Source organism: Clinocottus analis, unplaced genomic scaffold (genome assembly GCF_023055335.1).
Source record: "Clinocottus analis isolate CAN_PGR_092001 unplaced genomic scaffold, fCliAna1.0.p SCAF_17, whole genome shotgun sequence".
In the NCBI taxonomy this organism is placed as follows: Eukaryota; Metazoa; Chordata; class Actinopteri; order Perciformes; family Cottidae; genus Clinocottus; species Clinocottus analis.
The window spans coordinates 7,431,921-7,448,265 of NW_027175898.1; the positions used below are offsets into that span (position 1 = coordinate 7,431,921).

The 16,345-nt window shown below is 41.7% G+C and overlaps 1 protein-coding gene across 1 annotated transcript in view; it reads left to right on the top strand.

Moving 5' to 3' along the window:
* cunh14orf180 (chromosome unknown C14orf180 homolog) overlaps positions 1-16,345 on the top strand; it is a 99,034-nt gene that overhangs the window by 28,908 nt on the left and 53,781 nt on the right. The gene's annotated exons all lie outside the window — the stretch shown is intronic.

The window sequence follows — 16,345 nt, forward strand, 5'->3', positions numbered from 1 at the left end:
GGGCACATCACAGTTGTTTTATTTTAGTTTACTTGCCTACATTTTCAAGTGTAGGCAAGTCCTCCATAATCCGCCTGTTCGTCACATTTTCTGCACTATTTTTTTGTCCTTGTTTCTGGGGCTTGAACCACTGGAGATGTTATGTAGAAGGATAGAAAAGTCAACACTTGCTGAACATAAAAACTTCCAGATCAGTTTACTACAATGAGTTGTATTTTTTCCTCTAACTGTCTCTGCAGAGCAGCAAATGCATTTCGTGAGAACAAAGTTTCTCCGAAAGACATGACCTCGATATTTAAATGAATGTGTGAATGACCTTTTGTCAATGTGATAAGGACCTAAGCATTTATCAATCATCATGTCGTTAATTGGCCAGGACAAAAAAAGGGAAATTGTTGCAGGCGGTTTTGGAAAAGACAGTTGCCAAGTCGTAAATCTGTAGTAAGTAAATACAAGTAGCTTCTCTGTTTCATGATGAGAGCAGGCCCTGTAATAAATCTGTTGTGTGTGCACCCCTTCATAGAGCTTCATTTTTTCTTTTTCTCCCTTTCGTGATGATAATCATAATATTTTGGCACAGAAATGCAAGATGCCTCAACATGAAGTCACCTCTTTCCATATTTAATTAATGAACTGTTTTATTCAGTTATTTTGCTCAGTTTCCACCCAGATTTCTGGGTCACCTGTACTTATTTTGCTTGATGTTCAAAAAGCTACCTAAAAGTAAACTTATTAGTAAACTAATTTTAGTCACGAGGGCCATGGGTACACTTGTCCTTTCAATGCAGCTTTTGCTTTTGGATGCGCCAGATTGGAGCTCAGCTGTGTCCACATATGTATGTCCACGCTCGACACTTCTGCTCTAGCCACAATTTTCATCCTCTCTTCCATTTGCTCTCTCTCTGGGGAGTTGAACTCCCATGCAGAGAGAAAATGATGGAGGTCCGATCGCGGTTTGACTTGACAGTTAATACATCCTGGTGTGATCGGATGACAAAAGTCATTGCATTAAAAAGACAAGTGTCACCACGAGCTGTTATGTTGCACTGCTGGACAATGTGCTCCGTAACCCTTCATGTGCAGATGGAGGTTTTTTTCCAGCTCAACCAGGCCTGTGATCTACAATTAACTTCTTGTATTTTCAATTGGGTTTTTTTGTGTTGTTTTTTCAACCTGACTATCGTCCAGGTTTGTACTGGCAGCCTCGTCTCTCTGCAGCCCCCCATCACCAGCAGCCAAGTCGCAGCACATAACAAAGAGCGATGATTACATAGCAATCCATAGCTATTACCCAAGAGGTGGAAAACATGAGCCATTCCAAGCATCAGCCCTTCAGTTCACCACCGCCGCAGTCCCTGCATTTACTCACAGCCTGGGCTGTTCTTCCCCGAAACACTGACCACTAATGATAGTGGAGCAACACCTGAGCATCCTGAATGACGGCGTGCACGTGCTCTCGTGGGAAGGACGCTTTCATAATGTGATTCAGATGAATGGGTTGGCAGCGTTAAGTCTCTGAATCAGACCACAGTTTTCCTTGCTTTTGTCATGCAGCATTTGGGCTTGTAGCCAAACCAGGATCTCCACATACCTGAAAGAGGCCTTTACTATTCCACAGGGCATCCACAGATCAATGCACTGTGTCAACAGGGTTCAAATGGATGTGTATGGAAATACAGTAAATATATCATTTTCGCAAAGTGTATCGACACCGCTGTAGATTTGTGATTGCTGGTGCTGTTGTTGTATGATGACTCATGGGCAATTGGTCGGATAGCTCATCGATTAGACGCTGGGTCCAATTAAGGGGATCGCCTCATCATAACAAATAGTTTAATGGATAGAAGCAAATAGTTTCATTGTTTGCAAACATCTATAGTTTAGCTGTAAATTATCCTCAATTATTGACAGATTATTCTGCATGTTTTCTTCCATTTGATTTCCCTTGAGGATTAAACAGGCTGCACAGAAAACATAATGCTATGCACACATCTGAGTTTAAATTCAAATGTATTCTGTTTGGCTGAGATGTGTATAATCAAATGGAAAGCAGTATGTGACTAAATGCAAATCCAGGCTAATTTAATCAAAAAAATTCCATTTAACATCCGAGTAAGATAGATCAAAATAACTTGTGTGATTCAGTAATTAATATCAACAAAATAATGAATTAGCCCTCACATAACATTTAAGTGGTAAAACTGCAGATGTAGACTGATTGTCTCTAACTTCGGAAATTGTCAGTTTCAGTTCCTTTCAGTGCAGCATACTGTATATTATCCCCACAACATGACCTCATAGGATGTGTGAACACCGCTGCCAGGATGCTCTGTTGTTTCGAAATTAAATTCTGATGTCAGATGACATGGAGTTAAAGACATTCAAGGGTCATGGGAAAGGAAATTGCTTCAGCTACTGAATAATGTCAGGTAAATGAAAAAACGGAGAGTACTGAGTGCACGCTATTAGAACCATCGGAGACTAAATTGCCTCCAGCTGGACACGTAAATCAGATTGTGAGACTCGGTGGCACAAGGAGCACTCCTGTTGTAGCCCTGATTGACACGTGAATACATTGTATGCGTTTGCAACAGCACTCATTAGGACTTATGAGTGGACAACCTGGTACCTCTGTGACATCCTGCTGCTGGAAGATCCGTAATAGGCCGTTTTGAGTATCTAATTACATGCACATACTGTATATACAGGCATGGTTATCCCTAATGTCCCAGTGTATTGGGAGGTGCGTCATGTACAGTATGATCCCTGCAAGATCTACCTAGTTACTAAATCGCCTACACTGGCACTGAGAGTTTAAACATATTCAAAAACAGCTCAGAAAATAGCTTGTTCAGCTATTTCCTCCATTTTTTTGAACATTCACAATTTACACTGCCTGAAAAAATGTTAATATTTACTTTTAGCTCAGGATACATTATTAATCGTTATATTCATTTCATATTTTGAATTCAGCTGGCATGCATTTCATGATTGCAAAATAATTCAACGGTAGCTTGTTCTGCTTGTGTGGATCCTAATTTTCTCAGGTGATACACACTACAGGGATTTAAATTACACTTCCCTGATTATGCAGGGCAGGATGTCTAGTACATGGCTTGGAGCAAGTGTAAACATTGCCATATTGTAGCTCAGTGAGAGTCTCTGTGCGTTGTGTGCTATGCTTATCAGCTCCTCTGAGCTGCAGCGCTTGGTGTCTTGGAGACTCCCGCCGCTGTCACTTGCTGCGATCAGCCCTGCCCAGATTAATCTAGGAGGCATGGCATGCATCTCTCCGTGCTTTTTTACTCTCTTGAAAACTTGATAAGAAATTCACAATCCCTCCAATCACAATTTAGAAGCACAGAGGAATAGTACAGTAATGAGTTTTTTCCAAGGCAATTTGATTGCCGTTTTCCTGGTGGAAGATGAATATGGTGAGGATACGGTCCCTCTACGCCCCAAGGCTACAGTCACTATACAGTCTGATTTAAAAGGAGACTTCTGCAGACCGGAAAGCCGACAGAGTGACTAATGGGAAGAACCCGTGGAGACTTAAGGCTGAGATAAAGAAAGGAGGAAGAGAAAAGAGAAGACTGCAAAAAAAGAGAGGGAAGAGCAGGGAGAGTGATTCCAACTCCCTCGTGACACACAAATGAGCATCGATCAGGAAAAAAAAGTGTCTGTTCGTGTCCGCGACTTCTCAGCAGAGTCTCTCACTTGTGTATAGTGTGAACATCAACCAGCCAAAATGCACCATTTGGGACTGCTCTCATAACAGGTGGCAAGAAGTCTGCTTCCTGCTGCCGAGGGATGGCGTGGCATCTAATACAAAATGTTAAACTACAGTGAACGCTATGATCTGCCTCCAATACTAATTTCTCATTATTGATAAGTCATAAGAGGATTTGCCAGCACTGCATCAGGTGAGGTAAGGATGCTCTTTAAGAAAGCCATCCATCACTAAGGCTTGCTTCAGTTGTCATCAGCACGAGGTTTGTCTGTTCTTGTCAGGAAGATGCTGGGAACAGGCCCTCGGAGGCCCATGGGTAAATCTGTCCATGCTCCTGATTCACTGGGCCATAAACATTGCGGGACTTTGTGATTACAGGGCTTTGGTTTGAGCTATCTGGGTTTGGGTTGGGTTCAGGTTTTGGAGGGAAGTGCCAGGGTGCTGTGAAAGGATCCTCTTATAGAAGACAGGTACCAACACCACTAACTGTAGAGGGGGAGGCGCTGCATGATGGAACAAGACCTGAGGTTACAAGCTGCACAGGCAATGACAACGTAACAACATGGCACATTTGTAATTATCATTCATGACTATCATTATCTATTGCATGAGCTAGCTTTTCATCCAAACCATCACACTTTTTCTGTAACCCAACAGGTATTTTTATATGGCATAGTTTTACTAAGAGTAAAGTCTTTCTCCAGGGCATGGAGATGAAACCATACTGTGCTGTAGATATTCCTGCATGTGAACTCTCTGAGCTGTAACTGCACCTGAAGCATAATAAACTGGATTTAAGCAAAAAAAAGGAAATTTCATCATTCACTCCGTGCCCTACAGTAGTTTAGTTGGTATCAATAAATGTATCTGAGGATTTATAATTTTGTTTGATTTGTTGATTTTGAAAAAAAGTTTAAAAAAAAGTAATTCAAAGTTGCATACAGTATGACTAATCCAATTATCTGTGGATTAACCTTTTAAACCCTTTTAATTCATATCAATGGAGCGCCTGTATCAAACTACTGAACCAGTGTTATAGAGAACTACAGATGTTATGATCACGAGTTATTCTGTGAATGACCATACAAAAAAATTAGTTCAGTAACTGCATCATATAATGTTACAATACAGTAAGAAGAAATTGAAAATCAATTTAAGGTTCATGACCATTGAGCCAGGAAATAAATATGCGGTCTCCAAGGGTCACCACATGCTCTCGTTTATCTTTGCTTGCTCGTGATCACATGCAATAAACTGACTGAATAGACGCTTTTGTTTGCTTGCATGTGTAGTCAAACCATGTATGTGTTGCCCAGACTGGTAATAGCACAAAAGAACACAAATAAAATAAGTTGCTTTAATCATCTACATAGACAAAGATTGTAAACTGATATTTATATTTTACTGCAACAGCTGCCGTGCCAAATGATCTCACCATAAGAAACTCCTCCCCTCCCTCACAGTGGCGGCCTCTTCTCTCCAAATGGTCATTTTGACACCAATAAGCCGCATGCTGTGTGCCAGAAAACACTGAATTGCTGGAGTATCTTATTTCTATTCTAGAGATGTGCCATCTCTCCATGCTGGCTTGTTTGTATTGGATACAAATAGCAGCTTTTTGCTGGATGGCAGCTGAGGAGCCCGGTACAGTTATTGTCCTTGAGAGAGTGAGAGAGGAGATCAGCATTGTGCCGGCCTTGTGAATCAATGACTCGACCTAAGCGCGATGAGATGGCTCATCCAGTGTCACAGTCAGAAGAGAGTGATTCTTCTGTAATGGCCTGTCTCCATACAATTTCCCAGGTGACAGCATACATTTCCAAGACTGCCAAAGACTCAGCTGTTGATGGTTAGTTGATTGTTTTCGTTCAGCTTTGTTTTTAATTCCAGAGCTAAAAAACTCACTGTATCTTTTACATTTATTTCAATTGTTTGTCAAGCTGAAGTTATATGGCTCTGTATGTGGCAATGTTTGTCGATCAGTCTATCGAAACAATCTCAACATGTATGTTAAGGATTGCCATTAAATTTACTGCAGACAGTCATGATCCACAGAGGATGAATCCTAACGACTTTGGTGAGCCCATTTCCTTTTTATCTAGTTTCACCAGCAGGTCAAACTCAGTTATCCAGTAGAATATCTTCTGGATGGATGGAACATTTGAGACAGACACTCATGGTTCAGAGGATGAATTATCATGCCTTTGGGGATTAACTGACTTTTTTCTCTGAACGCATCATGTGGTTCACATTTATAAAAAAAAAAGCTATTGGATAAGTTGTCATTTGGAAATTTGGTACAGGTATCCATCTTCTTCTCTGGATGAACTACAATGCTTGGTGCTGTATGTTAGATTAATATCTCAAAAACTTAATTTCGGTCTGAGCGTCAAGCCGCACAATGACATCATGAGGCAGCAGTGGTGAAGAGGTTGTAGGAACGATGATTGAATCATAAAAAAATGATTTGGAAGAATTCCATAACTCCTTTGTTTTACTACCATAATCCTATTTTGCCATTTAATCATTTATCTCATACCTGCATTGAGTCTAAATAATGTTGTTTTTACAGCACTGTAGATATTACAGGGCAAAGCTTGGATATGTTGGCTTTATATTCTTTATGTGCCCATTTCTCTCTTTAGGACACCATTACTGGGTCAGAGGCACAGGGAGCGATCAGCATTGGGTGTAGGTGACCTCCTCTCTTCCTGCTGTGATTGCTTGTTGACAGGTCCTGTTCAAGGGACGGCTGAGCAGTGATAAGAGTCAATGAGAGCACAGGCACTGTCGATGGAACGACCTGCCACAGAGAAACTCGGGGAGGGGTGAGGCATCTTCCATCGAGATACACTTCTTTTTTAATAATGTTTACAAAGGGGAAGCAATGAGATGTTTTCATTCACCTAAAAAAACGCCAACATAGACTCTCAACCCTAAAGACTGACGTTTGCTCCACCATTACCGTCTTATCTTGAGCCAATGAGGATGCGATAGGGGGAAATTACCCACTGATATGTGTGTGGGCAGAGACAAAGGCTGCTTGTGTACTGTTCCCTAGCACAGGAGTAGAGTATTCGGTTACGGTTATGCTCTTGCTGCTATGGCAAAGGAGGACACACGCATCCCTCTGTGGCACAGTCTCGGTGGAGTGAGAGATCACGACATAATTTCCGGGCAGGAAGGAACTTGCTGGTGGAACATGTGTGAGGCAGAAGGCCACTGAACAGGCGTGAACATTTACACAAACGCTGCCAGTCAAAATGAATGATTACCTCAGAAGGCGTGCTGTGAAAAGTCAATTCAGCACTCAAACCCCCTCTATCCCTCAGCATTTACATGCTGGCCCACAAGCCTTCATGCGCCTCTCCCTGGGGTGTTCAAAATGTAAAATCATTAAAATACTACCAGCGGTTAGCCTTCATTGTAATTTCTATTGTGTGGCTTGAAACTCCTTGTCCTTAAACTGTTGCATTAGTCTTCCGTAGCCACACCTACAAGAGAGGAACCATGTTTTTAAATGTTCCTGAATCTATACTGTTGCCTAAAACGCAGCCCTCTCGTTGCAATAAACATCAGCAGAGCTTATAAATAATATAAAAGCTCCAGGATATGACATTACACTCTATGTAATTCCTGTAGCACTTAGATGACTGCAAACCCGATAAAGTTAACAAACAATAGCCTCAGTGCTTTAGCGCAGTGTCTCTGCTACTGTAAGTGCTCTCATACGAGTCGAGTCTCACTCCCAGTGGACTTGGTCAGGGCTTCTGTTTGCTCGCTCTGTATTTATAGCTTGTTTTCTACCGGAGGAGAACCAACTGTCCTCAAACTGCCCTTCATATCTGCAGAAACACTATCCTGTGCCACAGTGCCACTACACAGCCAGAGCCGATACGTCTCAGTCTCTTTTGTGAACTCCCTGACACTTGAAGTCTCTTGGAAATGCTACAAGAATATTGTAAGGCATACTTTTGAATAATTAGCAGAAACACATCATACTTTCTCTGCATTAGTCATCAAAAACACTCTCTAGGAGGTCTAGTTTGCCATAATTGTAGCTATTGAACATTTTTTAACATTTCCTGAGGATTTCTGCAGCTAATTTGTTATATCAGCAACATTTTGGCTATCAAACTGTTGTACATGTTGACTGTTATTCAGATGGGTTTCTGGTGGGTTGACAAGGATAAACAGTACCTGCAAGAACAATAATAAAAACATAGTTTGACATTTTGGAAAATACCGTTCTTAGCTCTCTGGCCAAGAGTTAGATAAGAGGATTGATACCGCTCTTAAATACGAGAATAGTGGCAAATAATACTTTCCCAAAATGTCAGACTTTTGGGAAAATGTATATTCTAGTGTATCAAGTATATATACTTTACTTTAGCTGGTCCACATTAATACATTTTCTTCTCCAAAATTCTCCTGCAAATAAAAGGTATCATAAAACGACCTGTAGCTTATTTGCATTTGATACGGTGTCTTTGGTACACAAAAGGGTTGTAAAAGACATTTCAACTAAACCATGTGTCTGGCTTCTAATGTTGTGACAGTTCAAATTTATGTTTTGATGAACAAGCTCTCTTTGCGTTCCTGCTTATATTTGATCTGTTGACATGTGAGCACTCTAAAAACTCAAAACAAAAGAAGAAAAAAGACGAAACAAAAAAAAGTTTTATTTGGCTTTTAATTCCATTTCCATTGTGTCCCTTAGTGTCGCAGTGTAAACCATGCCTTTAACTCCACGTCCATATGGCTTCTCTCGCTGGTGGTTTGCCTAAAGCCCTTTACCAGTGACCTTGTCAAACTGCCTTCCACAGATCATGGGCCTTTGACAGGCGAATAGATTGCATGTATTTATTTTTCGACCGAAAAATTTAGCAGTCTGTTGCCTGAGGGTTTGGTTGCTTATCAACGTCATTCATGATTGTTGAAGAGGGAGATGTCACACTTTCATCTATCAACATGAACAAGAAGAATGTTGTTCCATGTTTCAAAGGAACGAGTGAGTAAAGTCTTCAGCGCTGCTGTTACAGTTACTCCATCCATCTATCCAATGCCTCCACAACTTGGATAGGCAGAATACTGTTGTACTACCTTGAATATCTGTCAGTTATGTGAATTAAAGTCTTAATTAAAATCACAAATTTTGATTTAAACTCAGTCCAAGGAGCTCCTGAGAGAGAGATTTATTTTGTTTATCTATGTGCTATCCCTCCGCATCTCCTCCCCCATGCATCCTCTCCCTTGCAGGCTGACAGTGTAATCATGGACCAGTACATCGTTTTATGGGAGCTTCTTTAATAACCACCAGTACCGCTTGACCTCTATGAGTCCCCCAAAAGCACCACCTTCTGCAGCCATCCCCCACCTCAGCCTCTGGCCCAGGTTAACTCTCATCAAACCTCCCTTCTTTCTCCCCAAACATTCCTCCAGCCTCCACTGCTGACATGCTCAGATGCTCCAGTAATGTCATGTCGGTCTAAAGGTCATGCCTGACCTGTCATGTTGGATTGGGCCTCAGACCTAACAGCATTCTTTGGGGACCACAGCAAGGCGTGCCCGTCTCCTTGGCAGTAATTTCTTACCACTGAAAGATTGAGTAACTACATGTCATACATAGAGTTTGGACTTGTTATTGTTTTGCATTTGTCACATGTAACGGATACTTTACCAGTGGATGTTATCCATCTAGACTAATTAAACTTTAGGGAAAAAATTGAATACATTTCGAGGCCAGACGTTTCCCCACAGACAGATGTTTTTAGTTTGATTGATTTCTTCTAGATATTTGAAGGGGCTTTACCAGAACAAAGATCCAGTGGGTGATGGAAACGTGCTGCATGGGGGATGTTTGAAGGCAAGATCAATTAGAGTTTGGAGACATGCTGTGGTGTTGTGCTATGTTGTGTTGCCTTTGGAAATGAAGCAGAGATCAAAGCTAAGGAGGAAAGGATCTCCTTTTGTTTCCGCTTAAACAGGCCAACTGTTGACCATTGTACCATACATACCTTCACAGGATATCCAAGCAGCATATAGCTGCTATACTGAGACCTGTGTTTTTCTAACCCTACTTGTTATTATCTATACAAAAACAATCATATTATAGCTTTATTATTATAAAAGGCTGTAACAATAAGATATCTTACTCAAATTCATAACAGCTCACTCACATGCTGAATTTTGTGTGTACTCAATAGCACTGGCTATTAATAATTAATCTATTGTTTTACAATAGTATCGTTTTGCAAAGTATCCGACAAACCCCTGTTTCTTCTCCACATGAAACGCTGTTTGTTCAACGGGCTCATTCATTATTGCTATGAATAGTTTGTCTAATGGGTGCACAAGAGGTGGTAGCGCCTTGGCACAAAGGCCCAAGTTGCCCCTGTGGAGAGCTATACGAGACCGAGCTTCTGTGAGTCAATACAATGAACACGAAGCCAGGTCCTGGCAGAGAGGTTGGGGCCTGAGAAGCTCAGCAGGCTGGACGATGCTTGATGTGCACGCGATGCATGCCTGAATGTACGTGTTCTCATTGGATGTATGTCTCCATTTGTGTTTCTTTTGTGTGTATGTATGTGCATGCCATGGGCTCCCGGTGATTGATTGGGATGTTTCTATTTCCTGTGGACTCTCCTGACAGATCATCCATCCTTAAACAATTTGGCTGTGCCCTCAAAGCCAGAGTAGGCCGAGAGAAAAGAATGGGCCACACAACTGACAGTAGCCTTAATGAAAGACTCATCGGAGGCTCCAGGCAACCAGGATGCGAGTGGTTTCACTGTCCGGGATGGATGGAGGAATAACATGTTGTCTGGTACGGGTGGCCATTGAAGCAGGAAGACTTTATGAGATTAGTAGGCAACAGGTGAAGGGATGGCAGAGCTCTGGTCAAGCGAGGACGTTTCAAAGATGAAGCCCTTGTCTGAAGATTACTGGAAATGCAGGAGTGTAATTTGAAATGGTTGGAAAGGGAAATGAGAGATGATTGTAGCACACTTTTACAGATGGCATCCAGCTGATATATATTCTGTTACGGCAATTGTGACTTAGAAAATCAAACAATTATTGTTTAATTGCAGCCATAATTTAGTTAAATGCAATAAGCTGAAGTGGGATTCAGATGTAAATGTCTTTTGTGTGTTTTCAATGTAGTACACTATATCTTGGAATAACCACAAGACTAGCACACTGGTTATTTTGTATACAATTGAAACCAGTGATGAAAAGCTTTGGGCCACTGTCGGCCATGTAGATTTATAGGGTGCTGCTGCACAGAGTTGTCTTTGGTCTCCGTGTCAGCCCTGTAACTGCAACCTAACCTCTTAGCGCTCTGTGATGGATAGATGTGTTTAAGACAGGTTAAAAGTCCACTTCAAGTCACTCGTTGACTTGAACCAGACTTTAATCTTGAACCCTGCAAGGCTGCCTGTAAAATGACTATTTCTTGGCCTGATGAACAAAGTGAGGAGACTTGCTCCACTGAGTCGAGGCAGGATGGATGAAACCTTGGCTCTGGTCCCACTCCTCAGTATCTGCTCTGATCACGTCCAGTGTGCACAATTCCATTAGCTGCCCCTCTCCTATAATAAGGCTTGCAAATGCATGTGAGCAATGGAGCAGAGTCACTGTAACAGACTCCCAAATTTGTTTTGACTCTCCGCACTGTCATCTCCTTGTTGTAAGTGATCGCTTTCGTTTTTCCAAGAGCTGGCTGTGTATCTCCTGGTGGAAGCGGGCCAACGACAAAGCCAGGTAATAAAGGCAGCATTAGCAGGCTAATTAGGCTCCAGACCTGCTTCGGCAGAACAAATCATCTCATCACGTCTTTCACAATAGGGCATTGCGGCTCTTCCGAGTAGCAGTATTTCATACCCAATTTCCTGCACCTCTGCTGTATTCACCAACTTTTGTCAATAAATCTCCTCTCATATCCATATTTATTGAGCTGAGAGTTGGAGGCCTTGAGTGCTGGGCCCAGATAATGAAGACAATGTTTCAGTGTGGATTCAAATCCCTGTCAGGTTTAACACATCCCACTGATACTCATTCTTCTAGTCTGATGCGTACACAGGCCTTGTAAAACTGACTTGATGTCAGCGGCACGTCTTGGCTGGCAGAAAGGCAATCTATTTATTTTGACTTACAATAGTGTGAGTGTGTATGTTTTGTTGATTCTAATGAATTGATTCAGTAAATACCGTCCAGACCTCTGTGAGGTACTCTGTGTTGAGGGAGGAATGCATTCAGCACAGATTCTGTCTCAGTGTGCGTTGGTGCATTCACTCATGTCAAATAATGACCCTCTTGATGAAAACCACTCCCAATACACACATGTGAACTGATGTGTCCTCCCAGGAATGTTGCAAGTGTGAGAGCCCCAATCCTGCTGTGGATAAATCTGACAGAATCCAATCCTACTGTATCTTTGAGTGGAGATAACAGGCATGGTTTTGTAGTCAGTGTATGCCCTCAGCATCCACACCCATGCATGGATAGTCCTGCTCCCACTATAAGAGAAAGTGGGATTATGCGTCTTAGCCTTTCAGAGTCTTTTTCCTCCTCCTTGCCTCTTGTGTTTTCATTCTCTGTCTCGGAGGAAGGTCACCTGGAGGAGGTAATCCCTTATCCTTTCTTTTTTTTCATCTGAGGGGCTTTGTGGCCAGCAATAGAGCCCATCCACTGATCAGTAAAGCAAGAGCCAGCACACAAACGGAGAAGCAGAGGGGAACAGCTCGATGCATGAGATTGTTGCCTCTTATCCCCTTGGTGTGAATAGCAAAATAAGTGCCTCACTATAAAGCTTAAGGCGATGCTGAGATTTGAAATATGTATGAGTTGCGGTTTTCCAATACATTGTGCAAACTTACTTATAGGCTGTGACCAGTAGGTCCCTCCCTGATTCAAAGCAAGTGTGTTTGCATGTGTGTGGCGGGGGACACACAGAGAGGAAACCCAAGGGATCTGAAGCTGTATTTACATTCAGCTGTTTTCTGGTAGATGTCTTGGTATGATTTGTTGACATCCACTTCTATAGAGAGAGCTCCGCAGGGAAAGGCCGCCTGCTGGGATGTATAGCTGTTGTACGTGTCTGGGTGCACAGTAGCTGTTTGGCCGGGGATTATAGCACTCATGTGCACTTGTTCAACTATAACCAACATTTGGCTAACTTCAAAGTAAGAATGTAATCACTCGAAGACATTGGTTGTTTTTCCCAATTTGATGTCGGAACCATTTGACGAGGTGTGACTTCAATTGACACAACTGACGATGGGAGAGTACAGAAACGTACCACCTCCACGGGGGAGGAAGTGTTAGCCATCAGAGTTATGCTAGTGAGGAACATTACCGTCCTCTGTATATAATGAGACATATTTAAAACAGCAATCATCCCCTCCTTTGAACTCTGGGTCAGTGTGTGGAATCAATCCCTTAGGTGATTGAAAAGAAAGGCCATATGTGAGTGAGACTGAGCATATTAACCAAGGTCACACACGCTGCACACGCAGTCTGCATGTGGATGTTCGCTCAGAAATTGCTGAGCACGATTCAATCTATGGCTTAGAATCACATTCAGACTCTAAATCATTGGTCAGGTCATTAAGTGGACTGCGGGTCTTCTCCAAGCCGTTTCTTTCAATTGAGTCAGAGTATTATTCTGGATAATTTGGTTTGGAGATTAGCACTTCATACCAGCTACAGTGTCCATAATTGCTTTAGGATGAAGAAGGAAGAAAGATCTGAGTGAGTAGCTAGATTTACTGCCCGATGGAGCATTTTACTATTTCGAAAAAGCGAATCCTTATTGTTGAGTCCTGGAATTAATTAAACTCTGCTGTGTGTTTCATATGAAATTAGGATTTATTTTTATTGCATTTGTTTTCTCAAGTGATGAGTGTGTGACAAATACTGATACTCTCCAGTTGACTCCTGGGAAGAGTATTCTACACATTTAACTTTCATCACTGAGGTGCTCCAAGCCCCAGCCAGTGCAAATCATCCATTAGTGAGTCAATAGTATTTTTAGTCAATTATATTACAAATTACACAATTTTAATTAGATTATTTTGCTTCCTCCCCAAACCGACTTCACATTTTGTTATCTTGCCAATTTAAGACTGCTCTGTGCAGATAGCATAGAGTCAAGTTGCATGATAGTCTCCATTTTAAAAAAAAGTCACTTTTACGCTATCCCAGCAATACAATATATATCCATTATTTGACGCTAATGAGAATTGAGAAAGACATAAAGCCTCTGCGTTGTCTGATAAGAAGACAATAATGATGCTAGCATATTAATAGTCTTGTAAAGGTGTTACCATATGGGTAGCTAATTAAGCAAGAGGGAGATAAGAGACACTTCTTTTCAATAAAGGTCAGCTTCTGATGCTACTGGAAAATGCAGAATGCAAACAATGTGAGTAAGAGGACAGAAAACATTTCTTCATCTATTTGGCATAGCATCACCACCGTACTACAAGCACCACAATTCAAACAAAACCCCTGGCCGTCAGCGGTTTAAGCTGATCTGTGTGAACAGTTTTCCTGCTTTGTGTAAGCTAATGATTGAAACACTGTTGAGTCTGAGCTCTCTGTTGGATAGGAGAGGCACGGTGACATATACATATCCACAGCTCTGGAAATAAATCATTGCAGCGCAGGCGGACATCGTGAAAACAGAAAGCTATACTACTGTGATAATGAACTGACAAGACCTGCTCTGCTAGTGCACCACCATAAACCCCCACGGCAATTTATGAGTGCAGAGTGACCAGAACACCTCCGCCTGCCTCCACAGATAACTACCACAAACTTGCAGACCATAGTGCCGACTATAGAGAGCCTGTTGGAAACATGATGTGTGTCAGTCAGGAGCAGAGAGTTCTGTGGACTGACAAAAGTTCATATTTGACCGAGTTGCCGTCGTCATCTGTTTACTGAGCTGTTAAGACTTCCTCACTGAGCCCTCTGTGACATTTTTAATGACTCCGGTAATAACTGCTCGAGAGACGGCGTGTAAAATATATGATATATAAAATGATATAATATTGAACATTCAGTTAGATGAACTTATAGCCGGAGGACAGTGATTTCAATTATTCAGGGGAATGTAATTACAAACCTCACCATCCAGGTCTGTGCCACAAGCAGAGATCATCCAGGGTCTGTTTTTATTGATATTCTCATTTCTGCCCCTGTCAGGGATTTCCGCAATGCTACACCACAGATCTGCTGAACATAATTACGACAGTGCCTCCCAGGAGGAGCTGGACACCTAGAAGGCCTGGATAACAAGGCCGTACTAAATTAGTAATATGTTAAATAGAACACTCGTAGGATGAAAATTCCAATATGCCAACAAGCCCTGGAGTCAAGGAAAGGTTTAGAGGATTCGAGGGGTCTGACAAAAATGTCGTGAGTGTTATTGATCTAGGATTTCCGAGGTAACGGAGGGACAGCTGGTATTACAGACTCTTCTGAAATCTGTTTCTTGAGTTTCAGAAATGACCGGTTTCAAAATGTAATTTGCCTCACTACATTGATGCAATAACATATTGCACATCATTAAAGGAATAACTTCACATTTTGGAAAATACGTATTCACTTCCTTACGGAGATTTAATGACAAGATTGATAAAACTTGTTTGTCTGTACACCTGATTAGCTTAGCATTTAGACATGAACAGCTAGCCCGGCTCTGTCCGAAAGTCTAAAATCTGCATGTATGCTTTTGATTAAATAGTTTCATATTGCAGGTTTTCTCGTTTCCTGTCGTTCAAGGCATAATGGTGAACTGCCAAATCTTAAAAGCAAGACCGAGTTGAATGTTGAGTCTTTAGTGTTTAGACCTCTCTGATTTGTTCTTTGGAATTACACATCAGTCTGTGTGGGGATGATTACAGAAGAAAGCTTAAATCTGTAATTTGTGTTTGCCACTCTTGGCTCCCTGTTGCTCTTGTTATTTAACTGTAGCATTTGGATCTGATGCAAAGGAAGGAGCGGCCATTATTGCCAACCGGCTGTGCCTCCAGTGCATTGGGCACATTTTTCTGTGAAGTCAAGGAGATCCTCACTGTTTGTAGGCGGTTGTTCCCTTGTACTCCCTCCATTAATACAAATAAAATTGCATTATGCAGCCTTGCATGAAAATGTAATCTTACTTTTTTGCCATCAGTGAATACTTTGGTTGATACAGTACGTCATCAGCATTCATGTTGTCCAGGTAATTTGGGTGATAGACCTTGAGCTCCCCAGAACCATAGCGAGTATCAGCTCTGTGTTTTAAAGGCAATAAAATCCCTCCAATATGCAGCTTATGTCTGCACTCACCTTTCAGAAGCCTATGCCTCTCTTTCCACTTTACTTGCACTGGCAGTGGAGATGAAATACTAGCCCCCAGAAAGCCATTTGGCACCTAATTGAGCAATCCTATTACTTTTCTCTCCCTTTAGACTGTGACTTTCATTGCTTCAAAGAGATGGTTGCAAGCGGGTGTAAATGATTGTGTTACAGTAGGTGTGAGTATATGTGTATTTAAGTAACTTTGTTGTGATTGTGTGTGTGTGTGTGTGTGTGTGTGTGTGTCTGTGTGTGTGTGTGTGTGTG